Here is a 15856-nt window from a genome sequence, read left to right as displayed (position 1 = left end):
GATCTTTATCAATTGCAAGTTTGGGAGATCCATTGTGGGAGGATATTCCTCTATCTTCGGGATCTCCAAGCTTGTGTAAGCTGCGTTTGAATCTAGGGTAGACATGATTTCTGGGCTTAAGAGCTTTTTCTTGGTTCAAGTAGACTTAGTCCATTGTGTTCAAGTTCTTTGGTTAGGGAAAAGTCGAAACTATGTCCAAAACCACAACCATTTCGTCACAATTCTCACAAATTGTCGCTTTCAGACACCCCTAACTTGCGGATGTATTTTGAGGCCTCAAACAACGTTTTTTTTTTCAAAGTTGAACTAAATGGTTGCCGTACGCGTACATTTAGTTCAAATTTTGCTCTAAGATCTGTAGAGTCGCTCTCAGGCTACGTTTTGATATAAAAACTTTTCCAATCCGATACCGTTTGTGAAAGTTATGGCCAAAACAGTGAAATGTAGTTTAGACTGGTCAAAATGAGTCCAAATTCAATTTTAAAAGAAGATTTGGGATCTCTGTGACACTGTGAACACTTCTGTATGGTCAAAAGTACAGTTGGACCCTAAAATTGGCCTAGAGACATCCTACGCGTAGGATGTCTATATGCTCAGAATTTAACAAAATTTGGTCCAGAGACTCCCCTTAAGTCCAGCAACACAATGGTATGCTCAGAATTTCATTTGGACCTAAAAATGGCCTGTTAGTCATGGATGAATACAATTATTCATTAAAAAGGACTAAATAGGGTGCATCAGCCAAGAAAGCAGTAACATGGCAAATTCAATTGGTACCAGGTGGGTAAGTATTCAAGAGAACCCTATTGTAGCACAACCTACAGCTAGAGGCATCAAATACCTCTAGCTTAAGGGGGAGGGCTATATGATGCATGGTTTTTAGGACCCCTTCTGAAGATGCAATAAAGGCACAGTCAGTTGTTGGGGAGATGAGGATACTCTAGTCCAAAGGATCTCGAAAAAGAAAAAAAATCTACTTCACAAGCACCAAAGAGTAAAAAGTGCCATGGACAGAAGATACGTGGGAATGAGCTCTTATGCATGCCTACAACCTATATCTTACAGAATAGCCCATTCTAAGTGTGAATTTCTAGTGAAATTTACACGAGGATGTTCGTGTGGACTCACAGCATAGCATACTCCATTTTCACTTTTTTACCGACAGTAAATATTTTTTTACCATAGTAAATATTTTTTACCTACAATAAATATTTTTCACCTACATGGTAAATACAAATCACTTTTTACCCACAGTAACTTTTTTACCCATGGTAAATATTTTTTACTGCACCATAAGTATTTGGTAGGTAACAGTTCACTGTTACTAGAAGCAGTGATTGGGCATCAACAATGCAGCTACAGGAGGAGAAAAGGGGAAAATCTTATGGTAAAGGTGAGTCAACAGGGATAAAGACTTTTGAGTTGAAAAGAGACATGCTGATTTTTTCAAAGAACACATGTCAAAAGAAGCCATGGTTGAGGATTTTTTGAGAATTTGATATTCAGGAGGACCCAGCTGCCACCTCCCCCCCGCAGGTCCCCCCCTGACATGTGAAGAACCTCCAGTTTCAACAGCCACCTTACCTGCTCTTAAATGCTGGTCAAGGCCTTATCCCCATGTGTCACAATCAGAAAAATCAGCATTTACCCTCCCCTCTCACATCACTCTAGAGAATATCTTGATGGTGACATATCAGGTGACCTCAATCTGTTGACCACCCTAAGCAAAAAGTAACCCCAATCAGCGGATTTAAGCATGTTTATCCCTAATCCTAAACCCTCTCAAAAACCTAAATAAGGAGTCTTCTCTCGTGCTCCATGGCCACCATCCTCGCCATCATTCTCTAAGGTATTGATGTGTTGCTAGTAGGATCATACCTACTTGCTGGGTTGATTGTTTTTGACAAGGGATTATGCCATCCTTGGCTTGCTTCTCTATATCCTTGTTATGTATGATCAGATGCCGTTGTATTGTTAAGCTGATGTCTTGTGTATATATATGCTACATAAGGTCCCTAAGCTTCGTTTCTATGTGTTTTGCCATATGTTTTGATGCCATCATAATGCCAGAAGTCTCACTTGCCTATGTGCACTATGTGTGAGGTCCCTAAACCTCTTAATTTAGGGTGGTGCCCCCTTTGTTTTGTTCTTTGCTTGTTTGCATGAGGCATGGTTTGTGGAGTGTGCACGAGTACAGAGGCCACCCGATTGCACTGCTCTTTTTCCCGCTATCAGCGTTGTTGCGTAGATCTCCTCGAGCCTACAACAATGGTGCAGTCGGGTCTCCAATGTGTTGAGTGAGCTAGGCTTAGCGAGAGGATAAAGCTCGCGCTCACTCTCTTTCTCTCTCACCCACAGTAGATGGCAGCGCTAAAGTTTTGATTATGATAAAAAGTCCCGCTTTACAAAATGACCTAGGTACCTTATATACTAAGGCTACCTTAGGTTTAACCAAAATTGGGGCTGAAAGGGTCAAATGGGTTTATATTTGCAATCTGGAAGTGCCATTGCACCCCGGCTTTTGAAACTAGAATAACTACTCATTACAAATGACGTTTATAGCCATAATCCGCAGCATTTCATAACTTGCAAAAGATAAGACTTTGGTACGAAACTTGAGTTATGTTGTGTTGTTGACCCAGCGGTCAACAGATAGATATTTATTTAAGTCAAAATATACTAATTCTGGTTGAAATTAAAGGGGAAAATTAGCTCTTCATGTTATATGATAACATTCTATTTATGAGAGCTAGCTTACATAATAAAGAGGCCATGATAATTATGTCAAGGTTAGAAAAGTAGCATGAATATTTATTTAAGTCAAATTATCCTAATTTTAGTTGAATATTGAAGATAGAAATTATATAATTAAGTTGAAAAATAATATGATAATTACCAAAGGTAAAAAATATCCTTATCTACTTGTGATAATTATACCATAATTTTCTAGTAAGTTTAGAAAATTATAATTTACTAAAAGTCCTATTTTTGGCCAAAGATTAATTCAAATAAATAGACTTTGCAGTCAAAAGTTTTTAGGAAAATTATAGTAAGTGTAAAGCTATGATATAAAGTTGAGGAAATGAAATCTTTAAGAGAAAATAAATAGAATAAATATTAAGCTCAAACTAAACAGATTCCAAGCTTAAAATTCGATGGGGAAATTAGGAAAAAGATATATAAAATTATAAGAAAATTAGGATAGCTTAGAAAACCCTTAGGGAAGCTGTGGAAAAAGTTATCATACCTATATAAGCAAATAAAAAATTATTAGGTCAAGAATTTACCAATGAAGACTACAAATTTAACGTACATTTGGGTAAAATTGGATACAAAGGTTAAGTTTAGCTTTTGGATAATTTACCTAATGATTAGAGGTCCTTTGTATGAGGATAAAAAGTTATGGCACCAATAAGGAGCCGAGCCAATCTTACATCTGATGATGAGGACAGAGCTCTAAAAAGAACTAGAGCGTCGCATGACGATGAAGTTGGGCCTAGTAGTAAGCCTACTGAGGAGAATCTTCAGGCGCCAACGCAACAGCAGATGGACAATCAGTCCCAGGTGGTTTCGCATTATTCAATTAAGTCTTTAAATAGTTTAAATTCTTTTATAAGTTAGCATTGCATACATAAGGAGTGAGTAAGAATAAGAAAAGGAATAATTGACCAAAAACGGAGGGTAACTTCCAACGTGCATTGTTTATAATATAGGAAGAATTGTTTGGGTTAAAATTGGTTGAATTAGGACAGATATGATTGATTGTCCTTAAGACAGCTTGACTCAAGACACCTCCGACTCCTTGGTATAAATTGATGATAATGATTGGCTTTCCAGCCACGGATAAGTCGGTTATCCCCATGAACGTTGAGTTTCTACTCCGTGTCATGTATGTTTCTACATAAGTTAGGATACCGTTTTTTTATCCTAGGGGAGCTGCCCGGTTGTATGGGCAACTGGTTTGGTGTATGGGCACCCAGAACCTTGGGTGGGGGTTTATCCACTCTGGATTGTGAATAAGGAATGGGTGCCATTTTTTTTTCACCCTTAGGTGGTCTTGAGACAAGAAGAGTACTGGTCATGGTTATTATGGACAATGTTTTGATTGACAGTACCCTGTCTTAAGTTTAAAGATGTCTGTTTGCTAAAAGAATGTTTTCAATACTGTTTTCAAGGGCTGTTTTAATAAAATCCTATTATGAAGGATAAAAGGAATCATTATTTATATTGTGATAAGAATGTGGTAGTAATTAAATAACAAAAGAATCATGTGTGAGCGCGGGGTGGTAAGTGGGGATTGACTAAGGTTGTCAATCATGGATGGGTGGACCTGATTAGTTAGGTAACTATCCATCCCCACGCATTAAAATGTTTAGAAAACTTCTTCACTTGGAAGAGTAGTCCAACAACGGCTGTTCCCTCATATGTTAGAGGGAGAAAAAGCATTGGTTGAGAATACCTTAGCCAATTTGTGGAAGTTATAGGGCCGAAATAGTTTTTTTGGACTTTTAATACGTTTTCCAGTTTTCACTGCGAGACAGGACTAGATCTTCTTCTAAGGCTATAGACCCAAGCCATTGTTAATGGTAAAGGCCTATTCCTTGGATTTTTCGTGTTTAGAGACTCTGATTTTTATCAGACCTAGAGACCTGTCGAGGATCCCATCCCGGTCTTGGTATTGGCGGGTTGGGGATCTTACATAGTCAGTCAACAACCACTATTGTCTTATTCGTTGCTACAAGAAATAGGTCACTAACACTCCTAGGTCTTCGAGCACCTGCTAATGCAATGGAAGGATGTAGCACCATCTACACACAAAAGCTTATGATTAGTCTATGCACAACCCTGGTTTCAACTTTAGGGTTTCACTCAAAAATATGTAGAATAACACATGAGTTCAACAGAAGGGTTTAATTTCTCCTATGAACTTAAAGAAAATATACATACATAAGGGTGTTTTAAATTGAAAAAGTGAAAATTTTGGTACATAAGGGGTCCTTTATTAAGAAAAGTGGTACATAAGGGGTCTCTATATACATAAAATAAAATAAAATAAAATAGGGTTTTTATAAATACTTCTTGAACGCATTGCTATACAAGATCTCTATACAATGACCCCCCGATGGTCTCAATTGCATAAAGAGAAAGTCTAAAGGATATACAAATTCTGTCAATGCCACTGCTATGCCCCTCCACCTAGAAGCTGACTAAACGGGGAAGAGATGCAAAGAAGCTATTTAGGAAAGTAAGTACACTCTAGACGGCTAAATGGGGGAGAAGGAGCAGGGAAAATGTTGAGGAAAATAAATCCATGTAGTAGAGAAGATGTACTCACTTTTAGGCCTTGCCATACCCACCATTTCAGTTCACATGGCATCCATCCATTTGCCCATTTCATAACCTGATTTTTAATCCCATGAAAAATAAAAAAGGACGTCTTAGACCCCATTCCCCCCCTAATTTCTTCTCTGGTGCCTTCTTCAATGAAGGCTTCTAAATTGCACCATGTGTCATATGAGTGAGCAAAGTGAATGGACTAGATTTTTTCTCACTTGGTCTAGATTGTTTGCTAATGATTCTGAGGAGTCTTAAAGGTTGCATTGTCTTTTATAATCAATCTATAAATGGCCTCTTACTTAAGTTGCTCCTTTCTCGAATGAAGCATCTCTTCTTCATAAGGGATAAATTGATAGTGCTTCTTTGTGTTAGGGTCATAGATGGTCTTCTTACCCTTTTCCAATTTGGCTCTAGATATCTTGTGACAATTACATGCCATTGTCATCTATCCATTCGGGTCTGGTTGATTTACCTTAACTTTCGCCTTGAACAAGATCTCAACACTTTCTTTGAATCCTTCTCCAGAATCTTTGATGCTTGAACAAAGAGCTTTAGGAGGTCATTTCTATAATTTACTAGCTCTCCCAATTGGTCTTTCCAGTGGCCCCCATCATTTCTTTGCAGTTAGCTAGATCTTCCTTTAGATGAAAAATGGTGTCCTTCTTTCCAATGGTGTTGAGCACTATTTTCTATGCTATCCATGAAGCATTAGTATGCTCATGACAGTCTCAAAGCTAGTCCACTAGCTGAGTATAAGCTATTTTTCCTACAAACTCATTGTAGATACTAGATATAGGGCTATATAGAACCTTGGTAGTTCATCTCTTGCATAGGAAACACATACATGAGAACAGGTGAATCTAGCATAATGTCAATGTAATGCATCACAATCTCGTTCTTTGATATACATCATTTTATGGTTGACTCTAACCAGATGGAACGATTGTTTGATAGTTTGCTTTTTCTTACTTACTGTCATTCTGGTAATCTTGCCTCTATTGTTGGATGAATTATTTTTTGAGTAACATATGCACTATGTGATCAAGTATCTTTATTGCAATCTATAATTTTTGAAGTGTGGCCTTGATCTCATCTTTAATTTTGTTCATGTGTTTGTAAACAAGGTGATATCCCAATAACATTTTCAGCTGGATCCCTAGACTTTGTACATTCACCGTGGTCATTTTTCTTACCGGCAAACTCCTAATATTTTCCTTGGGGGGATCAGTTCTCAGGGATTCTATTAAGCACTTGAATGACATTAGGATGCTTTGTAAGCTGACATTCGTATTGATCATAAAATTTCTAAATTTCCCAATTGGTGACCATTCATTTGGCTCCCACGTAAAACATCTTGAATCATTCTAGATCTTAATAGGAATCATCATTCTTTGAATATGCTTAGATCTAGGGTTTCTTCTCATGCCTTAGTTGCTTGTTCAAACTCAAAGACTGATTTGAAAATATACATTGGATTGACTATCCAAGTCTTTCTCTGTCGGAACATATTTTCCTTTATTTAGTTATGCCAGAAGTAGATGGTCCTTTGTTTGTCTAGTCTACTGGGTGTCTAGAAGTTGATCAAGTTGAGTGTCTGGAGTGGATTGTGGTTGGTCTTTGGTTTAATTTTAGTTTGATATGTTGTATGAGTCAACCTTCTTGAACCATGGGGTGCTTGTTTCATCATCATCATCATTTGATTTTGGAAAAAATCTACATCAGGATCTGTAGTATCGTCATCTTTATCCTCTTTTCGAGCTTGATCTTATTCATCTTCATTAGAAACATTATGTGTCTCCTTCTTGCTTATAGGTCTATCTGTTCTAGATTAGCCAGTGCATTGGTAAACCTTCCAACAGAGTTTTTGAGGTCAATGTTCATGTTTTCCACCAAGCTTTTTAATTCATCCAAATTCAAAGTGATGCTTCATAGAAAATTAGTAATGTCAACCAAAGATTGGTAGATGCACTTGTCCAAATTAGATTGTTTTATAGCAACATTGATTGCTTTTATGCTATCAATGTTGGCTTGTTCCTCATTGAGAGTCAAGCCATATCAAAGGTTGTCCTTTATAGATCTTTCACCAGGTTCTTGTTTTGAGCAATCAAGTTGGAGTTGATCAATTCCAAGTCTTCATACTCTTTTTTTAGTTCCTTGATGGAATTGTTGTACTGCTCCCCATTTTGTTGTTCTTCCTTTAGTAGATTATGGAGCTTCTATACTTCTTGTTTCCATTGACTTTTAGTGACTTGAACCGGTTTATAGACTCCTTTTTTCCTTTGATTTCGATCATTTGGACGAGGGCATTGACAATGGTGTTCTAATCTATTTGTATGGTGGCAATATAGATATCTATCAAAGATCTGACATCTGTCTTATCACCATCAAAAATTCATAACCGGGGTAACATAGTGTAGAGAAAATTTTCCCAAGATATCAAGTTGTTATTTACCCATACGTGGATGTTTTTGTAAAACCTATAGCCTATCTGGGAGATGTTTAAAAGAAAGGTGTGCTTGGGACTGTGATGTACCTATTGTAGTGTTGGTGAATCTTGCAATGCTTCCACTTGCTTGGTTGTCTTAGTCTAGGTAGCCTCATCCAGGTCATGATATAGCTCAATATCCATTTCTAGAGGGATACTTGATAGGGGCATTATGACAGTGTTGTGTAAAACATTGCCTTATAGGTCAAATGACCCTCCAACCTCTTATCTTTATATTTCCTTAATGTAATCTTTACCTTGCCTTTATTCATATACAAGACATCATTTGTGTCAATCAAAAGCTTCTATTTGTTTGCGGCTGGTTGAGATGAGCCTTCTTGGTCAGTTGAAGGACGTGGTTTCTTTGTTGTGGGTGTAGATTTCTCTGATTGGCCTTCTGGTCTAGTTATGTTTTGTGCTAGGGATATGACCCTCAAATGTATAGGGAAAGAAGAAAAATAGCTAGATGTACCATGCTTTCAACAAATGTTGTGTTTTGAGCTTACCCATTTGAGCCACCACACTATTCTACAAGATGGTGCTCAAATCATTGGGGTACTTCTTTTTCATAGCTCTAGTCAGAAGCACACTCAATACCTTCTTAGACACGTATGTTGGATTGTTCTTCAAGATCAATATTTTGCAAAAAAAGTTATAAGCTACCTTGTGTTTCATGGATGACATTGTAATGACATGTCCTCCATATTTTCTCTTCATCTTTCAACTCTGGTGTTTCCTTTAGAAAGGTGATGATTTCTTTAGCTGTGAGAACCTTGGATTTTTTATGATAGGGAAGTCTGAACACATGTGAAATTAGAGCAACAATGAGTTGTATTTTTTGTTCATTTACGATCATGTTGGTTGGATCTGCATCAAAGGTGTCCACCCCATGAGCTAGATTATGGACATATTTTTGGGTATCTTTGTCGCTTTCATCAAAATTGTCATACCCCAATTTGTGAGCAATTTCTTGTGTGCATCTTTAAAGACATATTTTCCAATATCTTGGAATGAAATGGAAACTTTCTCCTCTTTTGCAACCTGCTCTACAAAGTGCTTCATGGATTCAGAAGCTTTTTTCTTACCCATGGAAATAGTATCAACGATATCTTGGGTAGTAAAAGAAGACTCGTAGGAACTACTTGAGAAGGGAACTAGTGTGATGATAGATGAAATTTCCTATGCAGTGGTTGTAGGTAGAAGCTCTTGAGAGGAGCATGCTCTATGGAAAGACTATGTAGAGGCTTCCAATGATAGTTAATTGCGGCTACCTATATGTCTCACACTGGTTCTAATTTGAGCCATGAATATCCCACTCTATTTTCCTCTCTGAAAAAGAGCATTTATTATTGACATTGCAAACATGCATCGGTTGATCCTTGTAATGATCATTGTTTTAGTGTCTCAATAAAGTGGACATCCATTGCATTGTTAGCGACCATAAAAAATATGCCTTTTTTTAATCACATCAAATGCTTTTTAGTATTAGGTTGAGTCTTTAGATAGTCCGGTTGTTGAAACCTATCTTTGATAGTCTCTAGATCATCTGAAGTCTAATTTTTTTTTCCTGCCTTAATCCAAATCATATCTAACTAGAAATAAGTCTCTTGACTAAAATTAAAAATCAAATGCATCAGATGGATTAGGGACGTGCTAGAAGTTTCTCTATGGTTGAATAATATAACTTGACCTTTAAGTTAGAATAAACACTAGATAATATTAATTTAGATAAGTCCTTAATATTTATTGTACCATTTGAAAAGACCTTGTTGACCTATAAAGTGTAGACTATTAAGAGATAGAGAAGAAGAGAGCTTGAGCTCTTGCAAGTGCATACATGTGCGCACACACACACACACACACACACACACACACACACACACCATGTTCCACAACTAAGGTCTACCCACATACAACACGTTCTGACTATACACATGCACCACCATGTACACCTTCACATAACTGCAAATATTCAGACCTGTCCCATGATGATACCATGCAGGCATCAACATCTCTTGCCAAGGAATAAACGATGCAACATCAACATGATTACTGCTACTCCCCACTTTGATGTTCTATTTTTTAACAATAAATATAGCCACACATTGGCTTGAATCAATTGTATCCATGTTTTGTGAAGAAGGGATATTGCAAAATTTCCTTTTCATTGACTTTGTAACCATATGTCTGACTTGATTCGTCCTTGATGATACTAGGGATCTTTTGAACTTTGAGCTTATTTTGGAAGAAAAACAAGCTCCGTTATATACAAATAACTCTCTGAAAATACCTTCATCTTTGGCTTATATTTTACAAAAAACGCTATTCGGAATACCTACAAATGGTGGATGTCTCCTAGCTTTTATATGTCACATAAAATAGTTTCATAAATTTTTACCTTCAAGAAACTCTTAAGATTTTCCAATGTTTTGTACTTTGCATAAAAGAGAAGTCTTTAGGTGAAGTAACATTTGAATAACACATAGTTTTTGTATACACCTAGCATCTAAAAATGGATAAGTCGGATAAGACCTTGCAACTCTTTAATTCTTAACCCATGTGCATCACTTTAAGTTTTCGACCCATTAGAATCCAAAAATATATAGTGAATAAACCAAAACTAAACCTACGCTCAATAGAAACTGCTTAATAATAACATAAATCTCCCTCTAATAAGTAGCCAACGATACTGAAGACCCCACAAAACCTCTTAAGTCCCTTTATAAATAACCTTCAAGATTCATTAAACTTCACATGTGCTCCTCTTGGCTATTTCATTATCTTGCACCACAAATCATATACACTTGCAACTATTTTGCAAAACACACACACACACACACACACACACACACACAAAACTAGCCTTGTAATCATGCAACACAGTGGTACAATTGGCAACATATTACACAATGGCTTTCATTTACAGTAGAGGTATTGCGACGCTCACGCTTTGGTTTCACAAGTGAGAATCCATTGCAAACTGATAGCGGGAAAAAGAGCAGTGCAATCGGGTGGTTTCTGTACTCGTGCACACTCCACAAACCACGCCTCATGCAAACAAGCAAAGAACAAAACAAAGGGGCCACCACCCTAAATTAAGAGGTTTAGGGACCTCACACATAGTGCACATAGGCAAGTGAGACTTCTGACATTATGATGGCATCAAAACATATGGCAAAACACATAGAAACGAATCTTAGGGACCTTATGTAGCATATATATACACAAAACATCAGCTTAACAATACAACGGTATCTGATCATACATAACAAGGATATAGAGAAACAAGCCAAGGATGGCATAACCCCTTGTCAAAAACAATCAACCCAGCAAGTAGGTATGATCCTACTAGCAACACATCAATACCTTAGAGAATGATGGCGAGGATGGTGGCCTTGGAGCATGAGAGAAGACTCCTTATTTAGGTTTTAGGGCTAGTAATGTAGCATACTAGAGGGAGAGAGAGAGAGGGAGAGAGAGTAGAGCTCCATCCATAGCTCCTCGTTGTGAGCAATGTCGTCACTATGTCCAGATGTCGATAGTCCTACAAAAACAAAAGACATAACCGCATAAAAGTGACCAATGCAAAGACATTAAAGAGCGTCACAAAGTATAAGCTTACCAGAAATCTCTCCAAGCTCGGTGTAATCATGCATGGTCCACATGAGAATGCACTTGATCATTGTGCGTCGATCACGAAGTGGTCTTGATACATCAAAAACATCTATGCCGTTCCATAGCTCTTGAAGCTCTTCAATCAAAGGTGCTAAATATACATCCATGTTCTTCACCTTGTGTTTTCCTGGGACTAGAAGAGAGAGAAAAATGTTCCCCTTCTTGGTTGACCCCCATGGTGGAATGGTGTAGTTCACAACAACCGCTGGCCAAGAACTCCATGAGGTGAAGTGGGTGAAGTGTTGGTTTTGAGTGAGAGAAGGCCTCCTTATATAGGTTTCTGAGAGGGTTTAGGATTAGGGATAAACACACTTAAATCCGCTGATTGGGATTACTTTTTGCTTAGGGTGGTCAACAGATTGAGGTCACCTGATATGTCACCATCAAGATATTCTCTAGAGTGATGTGAGAGGGGAGGGTAAATGCTGATTTTTCTGATTGTGACACATGGGGATAAGGCCTTGACCAGCATTTAAGAGCAGGTAAGGTGGCTGTTGAAACTGGAGGTTCTGCACATGTCAGGGGGGGACCTGCGGGGGGGGGGTGGGGGTGGCAGCTGGGTCCTCCTGAATATCAAATTCTCAAAAAATCCTCAACCATGGCTTCTTTTGACATGTGTTCTTTGAAAAAATCAACATGTCTCTTTTCAACTCAAAAGTCTTTATCCCTGTTGACTCACCTTTACCATAAGATTTTCCCCTTTTCTCCTCCTGTAACTGCATTGTTGATGCCCAATCATTGCTTCTAGTAACAGTGAACTGTTACCTACCAAATACTTATGGTGCAGTAAAAAATATTTACCATGGGTAAAAAAAGTTACTGTAGGTAAAAAGTGATTTGTATTTACCATGTAGGTGAAAAATATTTACTGTAGGTAAAAAATATTTACTGTCGGCAAAAAAGTGAAAACGGAGTATGCTGTGCTGTGAGTCCACACGAACATCCTCGTGTAAATTTCACTAGAAATTCACACCTAGAATGGGCTATTCTGTAAGATATAGGTTGTAGGCATGCATAAGAGCTCGTTCCCACGTATCTTCTGTCCATGGCACTTTTTACTCTTTGGTGCTTGTGAAGTAGATTTTTCTTCTTTTTCAAGATCCCTTGGACTAGAGTATCGTCATCTCCCCAACAACTGACTGTGCCTTTATTGCATCTTCAGAAGGGGTCCTAAAAACCATGCATCATATAGCCCTCCCCCTTAAGCTAGAGGTATTTGATGCCTCTAGCTGTAGGTTGTGCTACAATAGGGTTCTCTTGAATACTTACCCACCTGGTACCAATTGAATTTTCCATGTTACTGCTTTCTTGGCTGATGCACCCTATTTAGTCCTTTCTAATGAATAATTGTATCCATCCATGACTAACAACTGGTCTCCTAGACCCTTGAAAGACATACCCCATCCATTGTCAATATCCGCTTTCACTGGTAGCATTCTCTTTTTTTCTTTTTTTCTTCTCTTTTTTTCCTTTTTTTTTAATTTTTATAGGGACTATGTACATGATTGTTACCTTAGTTGGAGCTCAAATATGATGAGCTCTCCTCTGAACCATCCTTAGCATTGATTTCACCAGCATATGGCTGTGAAAGACGACATTGGTAGGCCTTCAATCGCCAACCATTTACCGAGGTCTGATGTACCTTACCATCTAGGTCACCTAGTTGGTAACTACCATTTGAGAACCTCTGTATCACTACAAAAGGGCCTTCCCACTTAAGCAAGAACTTACCATCCTTCCTGCGATCAAAGCGATTGTCGTATCTGAGCACTAAAGAACCTTCCTTGATACCTTTCTTGACAAGGTTGCGATTGAACTTCTTTCATTTCTTCTCTGCCTGGGCTACATAGTACTTCACTGCTGACTCTCGATCTAGCTCTAACCTCTCCAAATTGATGATTCTTCCTTCCACCTGCTTCTCTTGACTATCCTCTTGATGTGCTTTTAGGACTCGGAGGCTCGCTAGCTCCACTTCTATAGGCAATAGTGCCTCTTGCCCGTAAACCAAGTGAAAAGGTGTATACCCCAAGGATGTTTTAAAGGATGTTCTGTAGGCCCAAAGTGCTGCATCTAGGTGTTTGTCCCATGCCTTAGGATGTAAATGCACTTGCTTAGTGATGATTTTACATATAAGACCATTTACCTTTTCCACAAGACCATTGCACTGAGGGTAGTATGGTGTAGAGTGCCTGCGCTTGATTTTTAACTTGCTCATCAATTGCCCGACTAAATCAGCTCGAAATCCCGGTCCCCTATCCGAGAGAATCTCCAAAGGTGTGCCAAAATGGCAACAAAGGCATTCAAAAATGAAATCACTCACGTCCTTGGCTGTGATGCGCTTTGTGGGACAAGCTTCTGCCCATCTGGTCATGTACTCCACCCCCATAATGATGTATTCCTTCCCTGATTGAGTGCAAGGTAGTGGCCCTATTGCATCTATCCCCCATTTTTCAAATGGCCCATAGGTTTTGATTGGATGCTGATTTTCATGGGTAAGACGCCTTGGTCCAGCTTTTTGGCAAACCTCACATTTGCGGCACCAATGTTGTACATCTCGATGGAGGCTTGGCCACGTGAACCCTGCTTGTAAAATCTTTCTGCTAGTAATCTCTTGTGCAAAGTGGCCACCACACACACCTTCATGACAAATAAACAAAATATCCTTTATCTCTTGGGATGCAGGAACTCTCCTTAAGACGGCATCTTTCCCTCTACAATACAAGTCCTCATTCACTAAGCTATAGCTGGTAGCCTTTTTTGCCAACCACCTATGTTCACTTTTACTCATACCAGAGGGTGCTTCACAATGCTCAAGAAAGTAAGGTAAATCATGCAGCTCCTCCTTTCCCTGGTATAAAGGACTTTTCACAAGGATAGCACCTACTATGAGAGTTTGTAGTTCTTCACCTGCTAAGGCATGTGCTTCTCGATTTTGATCTCTAGGTACAAAGTGCACTCGAACTTCTTTAAAACCCTTCAACAAGGCCTTTGCTTCCCTCATCTTAACAGACAATTTGTCATTTTTACAGGCCCATACACCAACCATTTGCTTAACAATCAACATGGAGTCACCAAAAACATTTAGCTTTGTGATGCCCTGAGAAAGACAACATTGCAACCCTAAAACAAGGGCATGGTACTTTGCTTCATTGTTAGAATGAACCTCTTTTAGATGAAACCCTTTTGCAAAGATCTTCTCCTTCTTTGGACCTAATATTACTATGCCTGCTGATGCCTTGTCTTTGGTCCTCTTGTAAGCCCCATCAAAATACAGACTGTGTGCTCCCAGTAGAACTCCAGGCTCCGGGATAGGCGGTACCTTACTAGGTGCCTCTTTCTTGGCCTTCTCATAACACCTTTGTGTGAGGACATCTGCCAAACAAGCACGGGTGGAATCCTCTACTTGTAGTGTGTAGTCAAACTCTTGAAGCTTCACCACCCACTTTGCTATTCTTTGAGACAATTCCATGTGTTGTAGGGCATATGGAAAAACCTCCTCAGTTGTGATCACCACAAATTGTCTCGGAAGTAAGTAAGCCCGAAACTTCTCCACTGCAAACTTAAGAGCTAGCACCAATTGCTCAGTTGCGCTGAAACCCTTTTCAGCAGCTGTCATCACTCTACTAGAGAAGTAGACTGGTCTCATGAGAGATGTCTTTGGGTCTTTTTGCATCAAGATAGCTCCTAGAGCTTCTGGACCTACACTAGGATTTACATAGAATAATTCACCCCATGTGGGTTGTAGGACGATAGGCAATGAGCTCAAAATGGTTTTAACTTCTTGAAAGCACCTTTCACCCTCCTCACTCCATGTCAATGTAGTGTGTTTAGTGAGCTGCTGCAAAGGATAGATTGCCTGAGAAAGGAGATGTATGAATCATCCCATGTAGCGAACCTTTTGAATGAAGGAGACTAGTTGCTTCACGTTTGAAGGAGTAGGTAAAGCTAACAATGTCTTTACCTTTTCAGGGTCAGCCTCAATAACATCTTGAGACACAACATGGCCTAGTAGAGTGACCTTGCTCTCACCTATGTGGCACTTGTCTTTATTCAATTGCCCACCCAATTGGGCCAGACGGGTGAAACCTTCATCAACCTTGGACAGATGTACTTCCCTAGAGCTGTAAATGCAAAAATCATCAATGAAGACTCGTATGGACTTACCAAAGTAAGGTTGAAACACCAAGTTCATAAACCTCTGGAAAGTAGCGGGGGGATTAGTTAAACCAAAAGGCATAACTCTATAAGCAAAACACCCCCAAGGTGTTATGAAGGTAGTCTTTCTTTGGTCTTCATCTGCAATTCTGATTTGGAAGTAGCCTGAGTACCCATCACACACTGTGTACCTTTCATGACCAG

The sequence above is a fragment of the Adiantum capillus-veneris genome, chromosome 22 (assembly GCF_014529385.1).
Source record: "Adiantum capillus-veneris isolate H3 chromosome 22, ASM1452938v2, whole genome shotgun sequence".
Taxonomy (NCBI): Eukaryota; Viridiplantae; Streptophyta; class Polypodiopsida; order Polypodiales; family Pteridaceae; genus Adiantum; species Adiantum capillus-veneris.
Note: the sequence above shows the minus strand (reverse complement) of the source record.